Here is a 24,144-nt window from a genome sequence, read left to right as displayed (position 1 = left end):
TCATTTGTCATTCATGCTCTTTCATCTATTTGTGTTTGCTACTCACGATTCTCTTGCTTCTGTAGACTCTCTCATATACCCATACGTTTGTGTATTTCCTTGTAGATCCTGGAATTGTATATGTGTGTGAGGGGTTTGGTTGTTTAAAGTATATAGTGAACAGAAATTTACATAAATGTGGTAGTTAATTGTTTCATTGTTTCTGTCTCTTATTTTCATTCATTCATGGTTCCATTCTTTTTTCCCCTTTTTAGTTTTTCGACATGGTTTCTCTCTGTGTAGCCTTGGCTGTTTTGGACTTGCTTTGTGGACCAGGCTGGTCTCAAACAGTGATCCCCCTGTCTCTGTCTTTCGAATGCTGGGATTAAAGGCATAGCTATCTAGTGGGTTTCAGTTTGATTTGTTTGTGTTTTCCTTTTTGTGTGTGGAGGGGTGAAGGTTTCTTGTGTAACTTTGGCCTAGAACATGATCTATAAACCAGCCTGGCCTCACATGAGGGGGGGGCTCTGCTGTGATTAAAGGCATGTGGCAGCACTGCCTTTCATCCTGCCTGAGTACCCACCCTCCTGCTGTCCCCAGCCTGGAACAAGCTGCTTGGCTTTGGGCCTTGGCTCTATTGTCCACTGTGTCCCCTCTTCCTTGTCTCATGTTGGCACTGTTTCCTTTCAAATACAAAGCATCAGCGTTTACTGTCTAAAAATCTGTTTGGCTTGAAAATCTCCAGAAATTTCTACATAAACATCACTGTCAGGAAACAACCTATGGCTGGAGTCTCCCCCCTCAGGGCCATCCCAGGCAATAACAGGCAGAGAAGTTTGTCACTAGGGAAGTATGACTGCATGTAATTCATAGGCTGAATAATTTTTTGCATTGGACATGCTTAGAATCTTACCTTTCTGCAGTTTCTCATGGATCAGAAGAACAAGGGCTATAAATATTAATAAAATCTCCTTTATTGTGTTTTCCATCAAGGATCAGAAGAGCAAGGGATATAAATGTTATTTAAACCTTCTTTACTGTGTTTTCTTTGTGAGAATATAAAGGGAAAAATTAACATCCACCTACAAATAATACACCTTTTACAACTGTAATCAGTATTAAAGAAAATATTTAGGTGCCTCATAGAAAAGCATTATAAAATGCCAATAAAGACTATTGCTGTTTCTCCTTTGAGTGGAAATGGAGAAATTAAACAGTAGTTCAGAGCCCAAAGATTTTTGAGTGAGGACTGAGAGTTAGGTCTTTAGGCCTGTAGAGCCGAAATGGTGGGCTTTGGTTTCTAAATAATGAATAAAACAATTTCCTCCTGAGAATATAAACAGTTGTCATCACTGTGGATTGTGGGATGAAAGGCTTTGCTTACAACCCTCTGTGACATCTACGGGTCCAAATGCCTAAATATGCAGACTCACTCATGAAAAGTGCAGCTGTGAAAAGGGAGCACTTTGTAGAGCATGCACACCTGGCATCACACCTTTGCCGCACCTGGAAATAGTCATGTTCCAGTTCCAAGTTCACAGAGGGCTCTGCACACCCCCGCAAGCTTTCCTTTTATGACTCCACAACCCTTCTTCCCTCACCTTTCTGCTTCATGGCAAAGCTCTCTCTTCATCCTAAAATAAGCCTCCTCACCAGCGTTTTCTCTCCATTCCACAAAGTTCACTCCTGTCTGCCCAGCTATCTGTGTCTCTGTATGCGTCTCTATCCATATACATCAGAGCAAAGGCCTTAGCAGCACTAACCTATTTATGTTAACCTGACTCTTCCCAGAAACTAAGCCACTACCCCTCCCTCACTGTTCATTTATGCCTTCAGTATTCATTCAGTAAACATTTGTTGACCATCGGGCACAGTGCTTGGTGCTTGGCCTGGGAATGGAACAATTACATGACAGAAAATATCCTATCTGCCCAGAGCTAACATTCCAATGGGGGTTATTAGAAATAGAAAAATATAGGAATTAAAGAGAATAAAATACAGGAGGTAACTGAACTTTATTAGTGTCCTCCTTGTACTATAATTTGTAGAGAAAATCCAGAATATTGAATTATAAGAAGTAACAGAGCTAGGGTTACAGTTAGTGCTAGAGCACTTGCCTGGCAATCACAAGCCCTTGGTTCAATTCTCACTGCCAGAAAGGAAAAAGAAGAGAAGAGGGGAGAACAAGAAGATGAAAGAAAGTCCTGTGTCCCACACAGTGCAAGAAAGAACTCCAGGTTCCTCTTTGTGACTTTGCTGGCTCAGATCACAAGTGTGGAGTCTTGTTTTCACACTGAGACACAGGTTCTGTGGCTCCTGCATTGCCTGGAGTTTTGCTTGAGAACAGCAGGGCACTTTCTAATGGCATCGAGCCTGGACTTCTGGGTGATGGATGGAGGCTCTTGTCATTTCTTTCTGAACATCTCAGCGGTCCCTAGCTAAAGAGTGGGGACCTCTGCAGTTTAAGTTCTTGGGGAGCACATGAGGTTTCCACTTCCCTCCTTCTCTGTGTGGAGGGAAGACAGAGGCTGAGTCATGCTTTAGCCTCATTACCCAGTGTTCCTTTCTGCTGGCAAGGGACATGAGTACATATTGGGATAAGAGTCAGGTGATTCAAGCCTTTCCCCCCATGGTCAAAGCAGACATATGGCCTGTAGGAACAGACAGATGAACATCACAGTGCTAGGTAGCAGCAAGACTGCTTTTCTTAGAGGTGGGCTGGCCTAGATTGCCTGTCAGACAGTATGGAGCCCTGTATTACAAGCCTCACCTGATAGGCCAGCTCCTAATAGCCACATTTCCTAGTCCACTGCTCAGACCCACTTATGCTGCCTCAAAGCAAACAGCCTTGACCCTCACTTCTCTTCCAGACCCTTTCATGGGAGTAGAGGAAGAGGAAGCATTTATGTTCTGATGTAAGTACCTTCTTTTTCCACAATGCCGGTGTATATGGCGCCCCCTCCCCATCCCATTCCCCATGGAAGTTCCTAAGTCCTTTATGGACCTGAGTGCTGAAAGCCATGTCACATGTATGACTGAGCATGGCCAGGCCAGGTTGCAGAGCTAGCACAGGAGAGCCTGTCAGCACGCACATAGACGTGACTCCCGTCTGGACTGGCCTATGCTGGACTGTTCTCAGCCTCATTTTTTTCTCTTGTTTTTTCTCTCATGGGTTGTCCTGGCATTGGGAATCTGCTCTCATGCCAGTACTTCTCGGGGTTGGAAGCTGCCCTTCCGTGCAGCTGCCACGCTGACAGCACACAGGGTTTCCTGGCCCAGGGTTGCCAGAAGCCTTACAGAAAGACCGTGGTCACATCATATGAGTTCTTGGTTAAAGCAGGTTACCTCTGTGCTTTTTGGGTCTTAATACAACAATTGCATATTGAGGGGGAACGCAATTGGAACTATTTTTGTTTTGTATGTAATTTAAATCAATTTTATACCTTTACAACCTGCATTTATATACCTTAAATCACATTCTCAGAACTATCATGCAAAGTTTTTTATTAAACATTTAAAATGCCATATTTAGAAGATCTCTGAGGAGTCTGAGGGTCAACTGTAGGCTTCACCTTTTCCAAACCGACTTTATTTGAGGTTCTTAAAATGCTTATACCTCCCTTCCAAGCCACCTACCCTAGATAGGAGAGAACGGACAATTATGGGAACAGAAGTAGATCTTGTCGAATTCAGTTCCTGGAAGTGATACCCAGACCCAAAAAGCCCCAGCCTCCTGTTTTGGGTTCATATATGTATCTCCTCTTAGAATCTGTACTAGACTGTTTTTCAGCTGTTAAAAATCAAGCCCCCCGCCCCCCCACAACACAAAATGATTCGACTTTTAAGTGGATAAACATCACTTGCTCTCTCACAAGTCTGTTTCCCACACCACACTTGGGATCAAAACAAAAACATGTTTACATCCACTATGGTCAACGCTTAAGTTATTAAGAATACCTGATTTCAAGTAAACTTTAATTGTTTTTAGTCACTTGCTTTCAGCTTAACCTGGAAACCATACACAAAAGACTAAAGTTTGTCCTTCAAAACTAATTACATTTGCATTTAGCATAATTACAAGCATAGTTTTGAGCGTGCTAAAGAATTTGCTCATTTATAAAGGTGCCTGGTCATTAACTTGAATGTCCCAATTATCTTTAATAGCTTATAATAAGTTATTGACTTTAATAAGATTAGTATTTTATAGTTTTATCTATATTAAGCTTTAGCCTGAAAACTACAAGTTTTGGACTGAAGATCTCTTAGTACCAAAATGAAACTTTACATCATAAATGTAGCCCACAGAGAAACTGGTAATTTTATAACATCATAAATATAGTCCACAAAGTGATTGGAAACTTTGTTTTGTTTTTGATTCTTGTGTAGTATTAGAGAACTTTAGAATCTCATGTAATTTCTAAATCAGTAATTGTTATTCTGTGTAAATGTTAGTACTTTATTAATCTTATATATTAAATATGTTTTATTATTAAATTTGTTGGTCTTTTAAATAAAAGTTTTAGGATAAAAATCCATCCTAATCCAAACTGTCTTGGAGACCTGCTGTTATCTCCTTAGTTTAAAAAGAGGTAACAATAGTTGGTTTTTGTTTTGTTTTGTTATTTTTGTTTTTTTGAGACAGGGTTTCTGTGTGTAGTCTTGGTTGTCCTGGACTCCCTTTGTAGACCAGGCTGGCCTAGAACTCACAGCAATTCGCCTGCTTCTTCCTCCGGAATGCTGGGATTAAAGATGTGTGTCACCATGCCCAGCAACAAGAGTTGATTTGAAGTTACATATAAGTATACAATAACAAATTAAGATTACCTATGCATAGATTTTTAATTAATAACTTTTTGTTACAAGTTTTCAGAATAGGTTTTTTCGTTTGCCATCATATCTTTGCCCCCAACCCTCCCCCACATGATTTTGCATATTCTGAGAAAGAAACTTTACATTTCATCAAGAATTTTGAATATCCTTGACTTTGAATGAGGGAAAATTTTTGTAAGTAAGTAATGTAGTAGAAGCTAAAGAGCTAGACACCTTTGATTATACTTAGCCACTTTAATTTTTACATAAATCCTTTTAGTATAAAAAAATTGAAAATAACCTGAGATGTAATAATAACAAATAAATTTACCATTTGTGTAAAAATGTTTTTTGAAAGGAGTGTTAGACAATATCTGGTGCCCTTACACAGTATGTACAAAGGCTTCCCTTTATATATTTTTATATTAGCCCTTATTTATTTATTTATTGGTTTTTCGAGACAGGGTTTCCCTATGTTATCTTGGCCATCCTGGACTCACTTTGTAGACCAGGCTGGCCTTGAACTCACAGCGATCCACCTTCCTCTGCCTCCGAGTGCTAAGATTAAAGGTGTGTGCCACCATGCCCAGCAGTTTTCTTATCCTACATTGTCCTCAGTTCCTTTGTCTATTTCCTTGCATTTCCATACCATCAACCATTTTTCTTGCGCTTATCTTCATGACACTGTGTTTTAAATGTTGGATATTATTTAAATTGTTCTTTTTAGGGGATAGAGCTATGGTTGTGATTGGCGTTTAGTTTTTTGTTTGTTTGTTTTTTGGTAAATAATTTGTTTTGTGAATGAGACCAAAAGAAATTTGAATTAAGGTGTTGGATGTCTTTTGCCCTGCATTTTTTTAGCCTAGGAGGCTTGTATTATAAGCTAACAAGTTAGGCTGCCTATCTTTTATATGAAGGGTTCAGAATTCACTATAGGACTCAGATATTGGAGTGCAGCATCCTACTAGACCCAATTCTGGTCTAGGCTGGCAGCAAGAATGCTGGGAGGCTTGCAGAGCAGAGCCAGGGCAGCCTGCCAGTTGGAGCTGTGAAGGAGAGATAAACTTGTATTTTATAATTCCAAGTCTGGGACAGGACCGTCTTGTAAGAGAACAGGTGAGGTTAATCCACTAGAAGACCAACCACCTTGTGCAGGAGCTTGATTGTTGCCAGCCGAAAAGATCCCGTGAACAGACTCCGGGAGGAGATCTATAAATGAGCTCAGACCTGAAGGCAGGGCTTTTGGAGACTTGGGATAGTTTTGGCTGCTCAACACTACACTTTGAGACACTCCTAGAGAGAACCGCTTGAGGGAAGGCTTTGGGGCTCTGGCTCCTGCTGAGGTTCCGGGTTCCAACAGAAGAAATCCTGCTGATTATGCCAGGAGAATCGTTCCTCAGAACTGATATCCTTACGGTATTGTTACTGTGTTCTTTAACCCTCTTTACCTATTGTTTTTGTTATAAGTGACGTATGTTCGGCTAATAAGTTGTAATAAAATATGTTGGTTAAGAGAACTGAGCCTACAGAGCTGTGTGGCCTGCAACTTGAGAAGGAGTGGGAGGCACCAGTCTCTGCAGGGCAGCGACACTAAAAACCAGGAGAGTGACAAGGAAGAGAAAAAATCTGGGTGGCCCTTGAAAGGTTTAGGGGAACCATGTGACTGGAGCTGAGAGATAGTGGGCGGGTCTTTATGAGTATGCACCATTTCCTTCTGTGGATGGGTAGCTAGTGGGGGCAGGTTGTTTACAGAAACCCAACAACTCTCCTCAGGCTCAGTTTCCTGGCTGCCGGCCTGGGACAGTCACCAGTCAGCAGCACAGGCTGCAGCCTGTCATCCCTGGGCCCTCCCAGGTCAGAGGGGCTGCAGCATGGGAAACGGAGGGAGAGGAGCAGCGTGATTTCTTCAGTTGCCTTTTTTTTTTTTTTTTTTTTTGGTTTTTCGAGGCAGGGTTTCTCTGTGTTTCCTTGGCTGTCCTAGTCTCGCTTTGTAGACCAGGCTGGCCTTGAACTCACAGTGATCTGCTTGCCTCTGCCTCCTGCTCTTAAAGATGCCACTATCACAATTCTCTTGAGAATATCTTACTATTTTCGGGTAGGGGGTTTATTGTGAGTTTTTTAAAAATTTCTTTTATGGTTGCCAGAATAATTTTCATAAAATCATCTCATGGAGCATTTGCAGTATGTGTATTTGGACACCGGGTTCACTGCTACATGCTACTGCTAAATGTACCCATGCTTTTTTAAACTATCCTGTTCCTCTATTTGCCTATTCAAGAGTCCTTTGTCCTGGGGAGCAGGCATCTACAGAAAGCTTTGCACATGTTGGTCATATGAGGAACCAGTGCAGTTTGATTGAATCAGAAAATATACTTTATAAAGCACCATAGTCATGGTTGGAAACATTAACATCTTGGATGTGAGCACAGAATTTAGAAATGGGTCTTCAATGCTTAGTTATTAATGTTATACCTTGGGTCTGATGAAGATCTGATTGCTCCAGGGTATGGTTGAGGTTTATTTTATGCTGCGTTCATCCTGAGATTCCTGGGAGAAAAACCAATTTCACCACTTGAGCAGGTACTAATATAAATAGCAAATATTGACCAAGAAATGGACTTTGGTCAAGAGCTACAGGGGCTTATGTATGCAAACCTATATGCCACCATACTTTCCCATGTGGTGTTGTTATTTTTGAAGAACTACAACTCCCAGCATTCCAGGTAGCTAATCTGGTTCTTGGGCAGGTGGTATTTGCAGATCAATTTTGGGCTTTATAGTATGAGGGAGAAAACAGCCAGATGTATCTAGAAGGGTCCAGACTGAACCAGCTCATGAGATGACTGAGAGGGGAAGAGATGGGGGACAGAAAGAGAAGGGAGGAGAGACTAGGGTTTAGAGAGGAACCAGGCAGCAAGAAATCACCTCTCCAAAAATGTCTCCTTTAATATGTTAATCTCAGGTAGCCCTGTGTCCTTAGTCTCTTTGAGAGCCCAGCCCACTATGCATGCTGTGAGAGCATGACATCAGGCCACACTGTCATTATAGATAGAAAACTCACTATATATTACAACAAAATTAGAATTCACCTTTTGAGTGATTATGATTGCTGACTTAAATCAGAAAACTGTCTCCTTCATTCAAGGAAACCACTGTGCCTGTGCACATGTGGCCAAACTCTTGTTTTTAAATTCACGGCTTGTTAACACTGAGTTTTTTCACTATAGACTTCTTGCAGGAGTGGGAATGCCTGGACCCTGGCCTCAGAGCTTTTTTTCAGAGACCTCCTGTTGTAGTGGTGCAGCAGTTTGGATTCTGTGTGTCAGAGTCCAGTTTTCTTGCAGTCTTCCTTCCCCAGGCTACCTGGGAAAATGGCTCTGCAGGTGTGTAAACTGTGTGTGAGTGAGTCTCACATCTCATAGACTAAGTGAAATCCTCAGTGAAGAAGAGACATTTTTATAATACTTTCTCTTTCCTTCATGGTTATCATTTTGGCAGGTGTTAGCATGTTTCAGTTTTGTTCCATGAAAGTGCTTTGTGCCTCTTTCCCATGGGCAGGTCTCCTACTGCTGAGCCAGATCTACTCACCTGTGAGTGACAACTAAGAGCCCTAGATAGTGAGGACAGAGACTGTAGCAAAGGATCCAGGCATATTAGACAGATTGAGCATGGTGTGGGGTGGCTCTGAAGTGACAATAGAAACAGGACATGAAATTGATTTTGCAAGATTCGGTTTCATTAATGATTCTGGAAATTTTTACTGAGAATAATGTTAGATGTGGTAAAATGAATTTCCCATTATAGGCAGTACATTAAGCATTCAGTAGTTTCCTGTATTTGATTAGTTTCAAGTCTCTGAAAAAACTGTTGCCCATTGAAAACAAAGTCTCTGACCCAGACTGAAAGCAGCACCTGGTCTTGGGTGTGAACCGAGCCATTTGTGTATGTAGCAAAAGTCATAGTGGATTCCTTTTCATGGCCTGTGACCTTCCTTATCATTTGCTTTGGTCAGGTTCCAAGTGTAATCTGTGTATTTCCTCCCCTGTACAATTACCCTCATATTGAACCAGAAAAGCTTCTGTTACTAAAAATAGTCTTTCCAGTATGGCTCCAGTGGGCATGTCTGATAGATTTGGATTGTAGCACACAGGATCCAAATTGGGGTGTGACCAATGATGAATCTGTCCTCCTCCTCAGTCTGCATAGCTGTTTCTGACATTGTTAATGGTATTACTATGTAGTCCAAGATATCTGAAGACAGTGTGAGTGGTTTGATTGAGGTCTTCTTCTTCTTCTTCTTCTTCTTCTTCTTCTTCTTCTTCTTCTTCTTCTTTTTGTTTTTGTTTTTGTTTTCAAGACAGGATTTCTCTGTGTAGCCTTCTCTGTCCTGGACTCACTTTGTATACCAGACTGGCCTCGAACTCACAGAGATCTAACTGCCTCTGCCTCCCAAGTGCTGGGATTAAAGGCATGTGCCACCACTTTTGGGCTGAGTTGTTGTTTGTTTTGTTTTCCTTTAAGGAGATCCATCTGCTTTCTGACTCTATTGTCCCTTTAAATTTTTCTCTGTCAAAGAACCATGTACTCACTGATGCACTGTGTTGAGTTAGTCCTGATTAGAGTGTAATTATTCCAGTTGTCCTTTTTCACACTGTTGCTTTAGCTTTGTGTCTGACTGTATTATTTTGAGGTTTGTTCCTTCTGTCCTCATACCTTGAGAGGTTTTATACTGAGAAAATGTCATATTTTACCATAGGGCTTTAATGTATCTATTGACATAGCCGTTTTCCTACTTTCACTGAGTCTACATATTTGGTGTTTTACATAGATTCATCTGTAGGTGTTGAAACAGCCTTGCATTCTTGGTGTGAATTCAATTTTTCCATTTCTGTGTTATTTAGAGATGATCTCTGTGTCTGTGTAAATCCTGGCAAATGCTCTATGATTTTTTAATTTTTTGCATATATTTGTTTGGGCTCACCTGCTTTGTGCTTTGAGGTAAAGCCAGCTTTCATGAGGACTTTCTATTGTTCCTCTTATTTCGTATTTTATGCAGTGTTCTCCTTTTGGCATTAATATAAGGTTTGGATAGAAAGGAGAATTCCATGTTAATCTGTCCAGTCCTCAGACACTGTTGGCGGAAACTTACTGCTTCAGTCTCAGCAGCTGCTTTCTGTGTGTCGTAGCTGTATTGTGTAGGAGGATGATTTAGTCACTTGTTTCTAGGAACTCATCATGTCTTCTTCAGTTGTGGTTTATGTGTGTACGACTTTCCACAGCACTGCACAAGGTAGCACTGAAGTCCTTGTCAAATCTTACAGTATCCTCATGTTAGCTCTACTTCTAATACATATAAATTCACTTTTCCAGTTTGAATTAGGTGAATGATGCTTTGTTAGTACTTTAGTCCCTGCACTGAAACAGTTCTGTTATGTTGAATCATTGTACTGTCTTTGAGTCTCTCTCTAGTTCATTAATTTCTGCATTTTCTACTATTTTCTTTCTACATACTATTTCAGATTGTTTTCATGCTTGTAAAGCCCTCAGGCACCTAACTCTGGGCAAATATCTTTCATAACCCAAGCCTCTTGCTGCCAAGCTTCTTTACTTCTCTTTGTCACCCCACTTCTGTGTGATTGTCTTTCCTGAGCTGTCACTCCTCTGATGCTCTAGGAAAGCGTCCTTGGAGCTCCATCATTTCTGACTCACTGTTCATTGACTTAAGAGTCCACAGTAGCTACTTAAGGAACCATTAAAGGGCAGGAGATGTGACTTAGCAGTCAAGGGCAGTGGTTGTTCTTGCAGTTTCCAGGGTCGGTTTCCTGTGTCTGCCTGGGGACTTGACATCTTTCCAGAACTCAAGTTCCATAAGGTCTGTTACTCTCTTGATCTCTTTCAGTTGTCTTATTGCTCTGGCTAGAACTTCAAATAAAATATTGAATAGATGTAGGGAGAACAGCCTTGCCTTGTTCCTGATTTTAGTGGAGTCGTTTTTACTTTCTTTCCATTTGATTTGATGTTGGCTATAGGCCTGCTGCAGATTCCCTTTATTATGTTTAGGTAAGTGTTGCAGGTGGTTCTGGTGTATTTTGATGCTAATACTGCTTGCCAGCTTGTATCTTGCCTAAGAGCCTAACCTGTTTGACCAATAAAAGGCCATCACCCCTGGGCAGAGTAAATGGGATGGGCGTGGCTAAGGTTCCCCGGCTTTGGGAGACAGAGATAATCTTGGGAGGAGGAGGGGAGAGGTGGAAGAAGGCTGCACCGTGGATTGGGTGAAGGAGAAGCATATGGCCAACATGGATGGAGATTTGGTCCAGATGCTGAAAATTAGCAAGTATTTGAGATTATGGGTGGGAGGTAGCTTGATAGAAATTATTAGAAGCAGATGGCATAAGAAGTAGTTTAGGGATTTAATATCTGGCCTTCCCAAGGTTAACTAAGGCAATTTTAACATATAACAGGTGTCTGTGTCTTGACTGATTGCTAGCGGGTTAGAAAATACCACCATAATGATAATTTATAGGCCTAATAATATTATTATTAGGCTATACTGATAAATTAACCACAACAGGTATGTCCCTTGTATGTCCCTAATCTCTCCAAGACTATTATCATGAATTGGTGTTGGATTTTGTCAAAGGCTTGGTAGGTGGCAAATGAGATTATCCTCTGTGTTTTTCTTTTTTTCTGTCAGTTTATTTATATGGTGGGTTACATTTACTGATTTTTGTATGTTGAACCATCCCGGCATCTCTGGGACGAAGCCTACTTGAACATTGTGTGTGATCTTTTTTATCTGTTCTTTGATTGAGTTTGCAAATGTTTTATTAATTTTGGATCTATGTCCATGATGGAAATTGGTCAGCAGTACTCTTTCTTTGTTGAGTATTTATGTGCTTTGGGTATCAAGGTAACTGTGACTTCTTAAAATGAATTGGGTAATAATCTTTCTGTTTCTGTTTTGTAGAATAGGTGAGCAGTATTGGTGTTAAGTCTTCTCTGAGTGTCTGGTTGATTTCTGCATTAAAACCATCCAGTCCTGGTTTTGTTTTTTGTTTTTTTTGGTTGGGAGTCCTGTAATGAATTTTTCTGTTTCACTAGGGGATATAGGTCTACTTACATTGTTTACCTGATCTTGATTTAACTTTGGTAAGAGTTGCCTATCAATTAAATTATCCATTTCTTTTAGATTTTCCAATTTGTTGTGGTACAGGTTTTTAAAGGGCGTCCTTAACTATTCTCAGGATTTCCTCATGGTCTGCTTGTATGTCCTTTTTTTTTCCAATTATTAAAATTTGCATATTCTATTTTGGTTATTTGCAATGAATCTACTCTGTTTCATTGAATCTTTGTTGTTTTTGGTTGTTTGTTTGCTTGCTTTTTGGTCCAACGGAGTTTAGTTTATTCAGGGTTGTGGCATCAGCCTGACTCCTGAACAGAAGCTACACCTTGATCCTGGGAGTTTCTTGCTGGGGCAGTGGGTGCTTGTGTCTGCCATGCCACAGGCTCACACTTCATAGAGCATCATGGGGGAAATCCACATAGATTCGGTCGGTGCGCGGGGTGTGGGGGGGAATCCAGCCTCATGATGTCCTGAGGAATCAGATTCGTATGTATCTGTCCATTCTTGGTGACAATTGTCTCCTCATAGAACTCATGAGCCAGATCCCCATCTTTATCATAGAACATGGAGCCGCGGCGTGTGAATGGGAAGGGACGCAACCCTCGGGCTCAAGACTGCACCAAAGATTGCTCAGCGCCGCCTCTCCACCCCGGTAGCAGTGGCAAAGGGCCAGAGGCCCCAAGCTTCGGAGCCTCTGATGCCCCTGTCAGCCCCGCGGGAGCTTGGCGGCCACTAGGCTCCCACAGTGCGGTGGGCGTGACCATGCCCCGCCCGGTCTCAGGTGCTGCCGCTACTCCCTTGATCTGGATTGGAAGCCTAACAAGGTGCCTTAAGGGCAATACTTCCTCCTGCCCAAGCCTTAAATTAATGGAAAGAGTATGCAAAGTGATTCCTAGTCCCAGGAAGAAACTTCATATAAAAGCTGCTGCTTCTGTGGTCCAAGCGTGGTAGGGTCCATTCCAACATAGAAGCCAGTCTTGACAGGATCACCTTATTGTGCTGGTTCTAGAAACAAGAAAGACACAAAATTCAAAGAATCTTCCTCTGTGCTTTCCGTTCAGCAATGTCCTGGCTATTTATGTTTGGCAGCTTCATAGTCCCAGTGAGGAGACTGTGAGAGTTCATTGCATTGAAGCTGTGAGGATGAAGCCTGAGTTGCATTTTGAGACCACAAACAAGATGTTGAGACACCCAAGCCTTTGCGAAATCTGCATGGAGAGATGCAGATAGGGAGTGTAAGTAGCCAAACTGAGGGATGTATGAAAAGGTACAGGAATAGGTCATCTAAGCCCTTTGATGTGAAGATCCATGTGTGTGAGACAGAGCTGCAGGATTTGGTGTTTGCCCTGCGGAGTTTCTTGCCTTGGTCTAATCTCCCCTCACTGTGTACACATTCCTATTTACTGGAATGAGAAGGACTATTCTGTGCCATTGTATGTTGGAAAGATAGAACTTGTTTAATGATTTTATAAGATGTGTCAATTAAGAGATTGTCATAATTGTCAGAAGAGACTTTGGACATTAGAACAGTGTAGAAGCTATTGCTTTGAACATTTGAACAGTGTAGAGGCTGTTGCTTTGGACATTTGAACAATGTACAGGCTGTTGCTTTTGGCATTTGAACAGTGAACACGCTGTTGCAGATTATTAGGATCATTACAATTAGACTAAATTCATTTGCATCACAGGATGACCATAAGCTTATAGTGACCAGGGTGAGAATGCAGTTGTTTGAGTCAAAAAGCTCCTAGATTAGAGGTTGTCTTTGGGCACTTGTCTGGCTTTTGTGGCTTTCTTTGGGGAGCTTATGGATGCTTTTGTAGGAGGAGCCTTTTTAGATTCTGTTAGTGTATTGTGTACAGTTTACTCTTGTTCATTCAAATGCTGATTTCTCTACCCCACTATCTAGTTTGCATTGCGATGTTTATTTCAAGTATATCTGGTGTCAAGTTTGTATTGACATGTCACCATTTGTTCTCTTTATTGCTAATAAAAGTCACCTAGCCAGTGCTGAGCAATACAGAGACTAGGGTGGGACATCCTGATCCAGTGAGGGGAGGAGAAAGATCAGGAAGGAAAGGAAGGATGCCTGTGGAGAGGCCCAGGAAACACTAGGAGAAGAGAATTGGACCATGGAGATGAGAAAAATGGGAGGAAGATAAACTAGCTTGGAGGTTTAGTATTATGCTCTCTGCTAATTAAACAGATTCTAGTCTCTCTGTGTGGTGTTTTGGTTAAGGAATAAGCACTGATTATCTTAAAATTATAAATATTAATAACCATTCAACAAGATTCCTTATTTGGGTTGAAATTTGGTTGTCTAAAGACTCAATCCATTTCCTGTTCTTTGTGTCTACTGTGTTGTATAATCAGATCACATTATAGATGGTTGTGAGCCACCATGTGGTTGCTGGGAATTGAACTCAGGACCTCTAGAAGAGCAGTCAGTGTTTGGGTTAGGGTTCGGGTTAGGGTCCGGGTTAGGGTTAGGGTTAGGGTTAGGGTTAGGGTTAGGGTCAGTGCTCTTAACCTCTGAGCCATCTCTCTAGCTCCCTGTTTTTGTTTTGTTTTTGTTTTTGTTTTTTAAATAAAGTTAGCGGAAGTTCTTGGAATGTAGGTTTTTGTACAAGGTAGCATATACTGTTGTGCTGATCTTCATCCACATCTTGAATTTTGAAATTTGGCAGAGAGTGTATTCTGTTTTTAGAATGGCATGTATTCATGATATTAATACGACCTGTGCCTTCTGAGTCATTGCATTGCAGGTGACATTCTTCCTACATGTGTTTGTTCTGAATTTTTGAATGACTATGAGTGTTTTTCCTGTATGCATGAACATGTGTATCATGTGTGCTTCCTCTTCACTGCTGTCAGAGCTCCTGAACTTGGAATAATGAATAGTTGTGAGCCCATGTAAATAATGACAATTGACCTCAATTATTTTTTCCTTCAATTTTATTTTTCTTATTTTATTTCTTATTTTTATTTTTGGTTTTTCAAGACAGTATTTCTTTGTGTAGCCTTGGCTGTCATGGACTCACTTTGTAGACTGGGCTGGCCTCGAACTCATAGATCTCTTGCATAATCGTATGAAGGTGATTATATAGTTCCTGATAGTGATTTCTGAATAGATTCAAGTAACATCTAGTCCTCCTACAAATTAGCAAGAAACTTCCAGGAGTTCTGCAAACCACATGAGTTACACCAGTAAGAAAAGCAAGATTGAACCACATTAATGATCAAGGGAATGCATTCATTCTAGGTTTAGTCCAGGTTGAGATCTAGGTGTCTACCACAATAAGAAAGACCATATGAATATAAAAACAAAGAACAAATGGTTTTCTATACAAGACAGGACAGACCCCTGTTTCTTGATAACAACCTTGACACCAAAAACTCTTGTTTTGAATACATAACGTACATATGAAATAAGAAAAAGATAAAGCTTCTGCTTGGGACTCAGTGAGCTTATAGATAAAACTACTATTTAAACTTTAATGAGCAAAAAATGTTCAGTTAGATATAGTTCTAATGAAATAACTTAAAGTCCTACTGTCATTCTCTTCTGTAATGATTGTATAGGGAAGATAAAAACTTAGGACAAGAATAAAAGAGAGAGGGGCTTGCTAGAGCCTGTCCTACCCATTTACTATGTGTCTGTGTATATATGCTCACATGTGAATAGATATGTGTACGCATGTTTAAATGTCTACATGTTGTTGTTGTTTTTGTGTGTGTTTGTGTGTGTGTGTAAAATTGGGAACTCCCTTGTGTGTATGAATGTGTACCTGTCTGCATGTCTCATTGCTTACATGTGCTGATATAGTGGAAGAGCCACAGCCAGGGTCGGGTTTCCTGAGGATGGCCTGAATTTGCTGCATTCTTCACAAAAGAGACTGCTAAAATCAAAGCCATCACCACAGGAAAGCTTGTGGGAATCTGCTGTTCAAAGCCCATGTTTATTGTACTTGTATGAGTGTATGTGTAAAGTCTTTTTTCCTCTTTTTTCCCCCCTCTCCTTGTCTAGCTGGCCACAAGAAAACCAGTCCAGAATTATTCCTTGGCCTTTTTCAGGTTTCTAGCTTCCAGCAAGTCACTGTTGAATGCCTTAGTCAGCCACCAAGTTTAAAAGCAAACTACGGTTTTTTTTTTTACAACCTCCTGCTGTTTACATCATGAAACTGTCACAGCCACCTACTCTTAGATAATAGACTTCTTAGCTAAGGAGCTGCTTTGGCAGCAGAAGAGCCAGAAAAACCACATAGCTCAATTGATAAAGCATCAGATGGTTCTTTTGAATTCACCAACACTGTGTCCTGTGCAAATACTAACATGTGTGTCAAGGCTCGCCCTTGATGGAGATGAACCTCATTATTCAGTTTCCTTCTAAAATGACTTGGTGGTTACAGTAGAACTTTTGTGTCTGGAAATGAGTAGGGGAAGCACCAGAGTTATATGAATATGTTGTCAATGGCGCAGACATGTACAGTAATGTCAGTATCCTGCTTTCTGTGTACACATGTACAGCATACTTTAGGATGCAGTGACCTATGATGATGAGCATGTGAACTTCACTCGGAAAGAATGGGCTTTGCTGGATCCTTCCTGAAAGAGTCTCTACAAAGATGTGATGCTGGAGACCTACAGGAACCAAGCTGCTGTAGGTAGGACTGAATTATGTTTTGCTTTTTAAAGTCAGGGGACAAATGTTTCTCTGTTACTGATGTTCTTCTGCAATTTAAATTGAGAATGCGGAATAATGAGGTGAATAAATCAGGCATAGTTCTTAGAGACTCTGGATATAATAACTTCAATTTTCCTAATTTCCAATAATATATAATATATTTCTGGTACTATATTTTAAGATACTATCTGGGAGACCATAATATTGAAGAACGTTGTCAAGTTCTAGAACACATGGAGGGTAATTTTCATGTGCAAGCTGATACATGTCTTGCAAAAGAAATTTTAATGTGCCCTGCAAGTTTTAAAGAAAAGCAACAGTGTTAAAAACGAGAAAACCGACCCCCCTCTTTGCCCTGTCTCTGTGGGTCAGGGGGACCCAGGGGAGGGACCCTAACCCTAACCCTAACCCCCCCCCCCGTGAACCAGCAGTGGGAGGGGTTTGAGCCCCGGAAATGGTGGGGAGCCCTGGATCTGTCCCTGGACGGCTAGACAGTTGGAGCTGGGAAGGGGCCAGTTAAGGGGGGGGGGCTTTGGGGAGAGGTAGGGGTGGGACTGAGTGGGGCCTGGGCAGAAGCTGATCACCCTGTGCCCAAGGAGCCCCCTGTTGGCCTGGAGTGGCTGAGTGACTGAGCCCCCCAGAGCAGGACCTTCCCTTGGAAGGGCCTTGCAGCAGCCAGTGGGAGGGCCTCCACGCGCTGTTGTCCCGCCCTCCGCTGGAGGGAGGGGCCAAGCGCCCTTAGGAGGCGTGGACCTAGGCATTCCGAGCATTTCCCGCCCTGCACTGCCACTGGCCGTCGACCCGCCAGGAGATGGCTCCCGGGACACATGAGAGTCTTCGGTGGTGTTGACACCCCCAACGTTGTCGCGCATCCATGGCCCTGGGGCTGGAGCTCACCAAGGCGGAACCTGCTGCCGCCGCTCCCAGGCCTGTGTGCGAACTGAGTGCGGGGACTGCCATTTCTGAGGAGACATGAAGAAGCTGTGGGTGTCGGCGGAGCAGGAGCATGAAACAGTTCTACCTGCTTCGGCAGTGCGCTGCGCCTGTGCTCCCACACACAGCTGCATGCATGAGCGAACTGAGTGCAGGGACTGCCATTTCTGAGGAGACATGAGGAAGCCGGGGGCGTCGGCGGAGCAGGCGCATGAAGCAGTTCTGCCTGCTTCTGCAGTTTGCTGCACTTGTGCTCCCACACACAGCTGCATGCGTGTGCGAACTGAGTGCAGGGACTGCCATTTCTGAGGAGACATGAAGAAGCTGGGGGAGTTGGCGGGGCGGGCGCATGAAGCGGTCTTGCCTACTTCGGCAGAGAGCTGCACCTGTGCTTCCACACACAGCTGTGTGCCTTCTGTGTGGGGAAGCTGGGAAGGAGGAAGGTGGAAGGAGAGGAAGAGAAGTTTGGTTTGAGCCTCATGGAGTGTACAGTCTGCAATGAGAGCACCCACCCTGGCTGCCTGAAGATGAGAAAGGCTCAGGGTGCTGTCAATTCAGAGATCCCCAACTGCTGTGAGTGCCCCCAAGGTACCTAGGATATACAAGGATGTAGGTGAGGGTCCAGGGTGCCATAGAGTTGACAGTGGTGAGGGGGTGGATGGAAGCTGACAGAGGAGCCACCACCTCCACCTCTGCCCAGAAGAAAGGGATCCTTACCTGCTGGCCCTCCCTCTGACCATGTGTCTGGGCCCCCAAACGGAAGGAGTTTGAGGCAGGGAATGAGACCCCCACCCCAAGGAAAAGGTGAAAGGAGGCCAAGAGAGGCACTTGAAGAAGGTGGGTGAAGATGCCTGCCTCCCCCAAGGAGCAGACCCAGGCAGCCCTGGCCTTCTGCCCCCAGGGTTCTGAATCCCAGCCTGGCATTGTTATCCTGCCACCCTGGGCTCCCTCCCGAGAACTGGGAGAAACTCAAGCCACCTATGGCTTCTGCTGAGGGCCCAGCAGTGCCATTCCCATCACCACAGAGGGAGAAACTCAAGCGTTTCAAGCATATGTGCCAGCTGCTGGAGCGAGTGCCTGATACCTCTTCTTCCTCCTAGGACTTAGACACAGACTCAGACTTCTAGGGCACATCACTTAGTGAGAATATAGCTCTTGGGGAGTCCTGGAATGGCCTTCAGCCAGCCTGGGGCAGCTCTGGTGAGAAGGAAAACCATGGGGTAGCGGTGGGCTAAATGCCCTGGCAGTGGGGGACCACTGTTTTATTGGCCTCTGTGCCTTGCCCTATCACCATAGCCTCCACAGTTATGTGCCCCCCACCCCAAGCCCTGAGCCTGACAATCTGCCTTTCTTTGGGTTTCTCCATGTCTTCCAGCACCTTGGACTCCAAGAGTTATGTGTCTGCACGCGAGTCTGCAGGACTTGGAGCCGCTGGTGCTACAACAAGCGTCTGTGGCCTCGGATGGACCTAAGCTGAAGGAATTCGACGACCCCACCCATGCTTAATGGGGTGGTTTGCCGCCAGCCATGTGCTCTGGACCTCAGCTGGACAGGTCTTTCCACAAAAAGTAGCTCATGTGGCTTCTGAACCGACTGCAAGGCTTGCAGGAGTTGGTGCTTTCTGGGTGGTCCTGGCACTCTGTCTCTGCCCTGGGCTCCACCCCACTGCCTGCACCGTGCCTCTTGGACCTCTACTGGATTAAGGATGTTAAAGACTCCCAGTTCCTGGACCTCTTGCCCTCATTTCACCCCCTAACATGAGGCCAGGTTATTGTCTTCATGACGTGACACTCCTCAGTTTAATATATTAGGATTTCTGCCCAGGGACTTGAGCCAGCCTTCCCCTTTCCCACTTACACTGATATCTTTGGGGGTCTTTGCTTCCCATCTCTGCCTTCCACCTGCTTCGTTGTCCATCCTCTTGGGGGCGTGGGTCAAGAGGTACAGGGGAGGTGCTGAGCCAAAGGGGTGGTGGGAGAGGTGGTGAAGGTGCGAGTCTTTAGTAGAGAAGAGTGAGGGGGCAGGATCCTGGGAGCCACGGGGCTGTGGGAGGTGATGGATGGGTGCGGGGAGGGCAGAGAGCAGACCAACAAGGGTTCAGGGAACAAAGACCATTTGGGTGGGATGGGGGTCCAAAAAGGGGAAACCAGAGGAGCAGTTGGGGATCCAGGAGTCAGATAGGGGGCTCTACAAACCAGGAAATGCCAGGACTGGGGGCTGGGAGAGGAGCAGATGTGGGGCTCGTTCCCTCCCTGTGGGGTTACCCTTCTCCCTTCCCTCTGCCCAGATTTCAGTTCTTTCCCTGACCCTGACTCCTTGAACATCAGTGAAAATGGCAGCTATTACAAGGAGTGGGGGATGTGAGTCAACCTGCTGTTCAACTCGTTGCCCAGGGGAGTAGTGAGGTGTAGCCCAGACCCCTGCCTGGCTCTCTACTCAGTACTTGAACATTCGTCTATACTGAACCAGGGGAATCTGGGACCTGGGGGACTGTGATGTGAGGGGACCAGCTTGACCTAACCTGGGCTAGTGGGCACCCCGTTTGGACTATCCCACCCCCCAGCTCTCTTGCATTACTGCCTCTAACAGCTCCACCACTCTGACCTGGTGGGGGATGTCAGCTTAAAGATGGGTGAGATGGGACTCCTCCAGCTTGGCCCATCCCATTCTTTCATTGTCATGGAAACTTGTGTCCCATTTGCCCAGGGAACTGCCACTCCTGGTTTCCATGGAAATAGCAGCCAATGGACCTTTCCGGAAATCAGCGCTAAGTCTGGAAACAGTCCCTCTTAGTTGCTGTGGTAACTTAGTTAACAGACTCTTGGCACCTCCTCTCTAACCTCTCCCCATCCCTTTCCTTCTTCCATTGTGAGTGTGGGGTTTCAAGAGCCTGAGGGAGGAGTTGGGTCCAGGTCCCACTCAATTTAGGCCAGGGGGAACTGGATTGCACCGCATGGTTTTGAGGCAGGGGAATCTATCCACGTACCTCAGGTTATAGGAAGGTGCCTAGGTTGGGGGTGGGGGCTGGGCAGACCAAAGGCAGATGGGAGGGGTGGTCCTGGGGCTGGAGAAAGGCTTGACCTTGGAGTCGCTTGAGGCAGGGAAGAAAGCATCCTGGCAAGGGGCAAATGTGGGACCCAGCTGGTCTGGACCCCTAAACCCCCAAGTCTGTACAATATGGTTTGCTGTAAAACTCAGAATCTTCAAAAAACAAACAAACAAACAAAACCAAACAAAACCAAACCAAAAACCAAAAACCCAAAACCAAATGAACAAAAACACATGAAAAAAACCAAAACCCCACTGCTTTAAGTTCTGTGATGATTATTACATTCTCATAAAGCCACGCACCTCAATGTCAGGAATCTGGTTTCTGTTTTTTTTTTCTCCTCAATGTATTTATGTATTATGTATACAGTGCTCTGCCTGCATGTACGTCTGCACACCAAAAGAGGGCACCAGATCACATTATAGATGGCTGTGAGCCACCATGTGTTTGCTGGGAATTGAACTCAGGACCTCTGGAAGAGCTGACAGTGTTCTTAACCTCTGAGCCATCTTTCCAGCCCTGATTTGTGTTCTTAAAACATTCATCTAAGAACTGAAACAAGGAAACAATGACTTACCTGATGTCACTGTTTGAATCGTAGCCCGATTAGAGCTGTGCTGTAGAACTGCCAGTCGGTTTAGTTTTAGACCACTTAGATATTGCAAAATGAATACACATTGAATATGTGATAGGTATGTGTCCAAAACCTTCTATAAGCAAAAAGTCCATAACATTGCTAGTGTTACATATAGACTTGTAGTAATGTTGCTAAGATCAGTGAGAGGGCAGTTTATGATAATCATGAATGATGTGGAGAAACCCTAATCTCATACCATGTCTGTGAGGAACAAGAATCAAACTGAATACAATGTGGAAACCTTTCATTTTTTATTCTTAATGGGTGTATCCTATGTCACAATGGATACAAGCCATGTGAGCATAGGGATATTGAAAGAAGCAACATACCTCTCTTCAGAACAATGAGGAGATATGTAGGAGTTCCCACTTTGATTAGACTTTATGAATGTGATACAAGTTTACAATTAAATGGTTTTCCAACATCATCATGAACCTCCACAAACTCACACTGCAGAAAATCTCTGTGAGTACTAAGAATGTGAAAATTCTGTTTGTCCTGGTTCACTTTTCAAATGTGTTATGACTCACACTATAGAAAAATTTGTGAATGCTGTCAGTGTGGCAAAACTCTGAGTTCTTCCAGTTCTCTTCAAATATATGAAAAACATCATATAGAAAAATGATGCTATAAATGTGAGCCATGTAATAAATGCTCTCACTACCATAGGTATCTTCACAGAGTCAACACATGAAGAAGGGGAACACCATGAACGTAAACAAAGTGATAAAACCTTATGATCTGGTTCCTCTTTACCATTAGACCCAACTGTAAAATTAATTCACAGAGGAAACTTAATTCAGTGTAATGAATGTGGGAAAGCTTTCACATGCTCTAACTATCTTTGCAGGCATGAAAGAAGTCACATGGGAGAGGAACACCCTGAATATACTCAATATGGTAAAGCCTTCGCACATCAGAGCCATCCTCAAAGGTATGAAATAATTCACTGTGGTATTTAATATGGTGAAACCTTTGCACATCACAATAGTTTCCAATATCATAAAGGAACACATACTGGGGAGAAACCCTATGAATTTAATGAGTATAGTAAAGCTTTCACATGTCCCAGTCATCTTCGAAGGCATGAAAAACTTCATACTGGGTAGAAACCCTGTGAGTGTATTTAATAAGGTGAAGCCTCTGCACATTTCTGCTGAAGGCCAGCTTGAACACTACAGGGGAAATTGAGGCAGGACATAGTATTGGTGACGGATCACTCACCAAACTTTTCTCTGATGGAATCTGGCTTGATTTACTGGAGCCAGTTCTCCCTTTGGCCAGCAGCTGGGGTCCAGTATTGCTTGTCACTAGCAAAGAAGAAAAATAAAAAAGGAGGGAATATTCACACACAAACACACACACACTCACACACACACACACACACACACACACACACATACATACACACACACACACACACACACACGGTAGATGAAGCAAGGCATGTTCCAACAACTTTATTTTTTCTTATAGCTTACATATCCCAACAAACAACTTCCAAGCATTATAAAATGATTACATTCTATTTTTCTATTAGTGAATGGCCATGTAAAAACAGTATACACCCCAATATTTTTACATGAAAACTTTTTTCACATTGCAGGTGAAGAAAATAAATTATTTCCAAGAACCTACATATATTCACAACTAAGCAGCGTGTTATAGATCAACAAAGTGAAAGCAAGAAAGATAATTTTTTAGCCAGTTGCTGCTTTTCACTGACAGACTGCAATTTGTGATTACAAAGAAAGGATCAATTATCTTAAAAAGTAATCTTTTTATTAACTTATTTATTTTTATTTCAATGTGCATTGCTGTTTTGCCTGCATATATGTCTGTGTGAGGGTATCAGATCTTGGAGTTACAGACAGTTGTGAGCTGCCATGTGGGTGCTGGGAATTGAACCAGGGTACTCTGGAAGAGCAATTAGTGCTCTTAGCCCATGATCTATGTGGTAGAATTGCCAATCATTATAGTTTCATACCAATAATGATACTATATATAAAACCAGTCATACACATATTTAAATGTGTAACAGAACACATTGAAGAAAAACCTTAAAATGTAACTAATGTCACAAACCCTTTTCACAACACAGTTACGTGCAAATACATAAAAGAACACATACTTCAGAGAAAATGTGTGCAATGTGATAAAGACTTTGTATATGGCAGTAGTTTTAGTCATCATGTGAAAAAAATAATACTTCAGAGAGACTCCTAAATGTAGTCAGTGTGGTAAAGTTTTGCACTTTGTTTTCTTACAGAAGAGTAAAAACCTTTAGTGTGTAATCAGCCAGTGAAAGCCCCTGCATGGCACAATAGTCTTTGAGGACCTGAAAGAACTCACACACAAGGGAATCTAGGGCTATAAAGGATTTGGATAAAATCCTTAGCCAACACACTTACATTCAGTTACACAAGATTGTTTACTGAGAAGAAATATGACAAGTGCCAAAATCTATTCAAACATTATGCTGTCCCTCTTTATTTTGACTTGCAAAGTCTTCTAAAAAATATGAATTCAAATAGTTATGTATCCCTTTTATATTTCACAATTCTCTTCAATTATAGGTATAAAACTTTATGGATGTGTTTAATTGCATTTTCTTTTGCTGTGATAAACCAATGTCTAAGGCAAGCTATACAAGTTTAATTTGGTTTAAGATGGCAAAAGGGATATGGGAACACCATGAAAGGCAAGGCAGTAAGTGTCACACATGGCAGCTACAGCAAGAAGCTCAGAGCTCACATTCTCAACCTGCAGCATGTGAAGCACAGAGTAAATCTGGACATGGTGTGTGGATCTAAACTATCTTTTTTTTTTCAATTTTATTTATGTATACAATGTTTTGTCTGCATGTACATCTGCAGGCCAGAAGAGGGCACCAGATCTCATTACAGATGGTTGTGAGCCACCATGTG

The 24,144-nt window shown here is 42.9% G+C and overlaps 1 pseudogene across 1 annotated transcript; it reads left to right on the top strand.

Annotated features, from left to right (window-relative positions):
• The first annotated feature begins 12,478 nt into the window (after positions 1-12,478).
• LOC311597523 (F-box/LRR-repeat protein 19-like) lies at positions 12,479-19,292 on the top strand (annotated as a pseudogene). The gene is made up of 3 exons: positions 12,479-12,695; positions 17,431-17,581; positions 17,865-19,292. The product of its transcript is annotated as an F-box/LRR-repeat protein 19-like (transcript).
• Positions 19,293-24,144: the final 4,852 nt, after the last annotated feature.

Source organism: Acomys minous, assembly GCF_964271855.1.
Source record: "Acomys minous genome assembly, chromosome: 5".
NCBI classification, from domain to species: Eukaryota; Metazoa; Chordata; class Mammalia; order Rodentia; family Muridae; genus Acomys; species Acomys minous.
The sequence above is the reverse complement of the archived record's forward strand: the minus strand, read 5'-3'. Positions and strand labels throughout refer to the sequence as shown.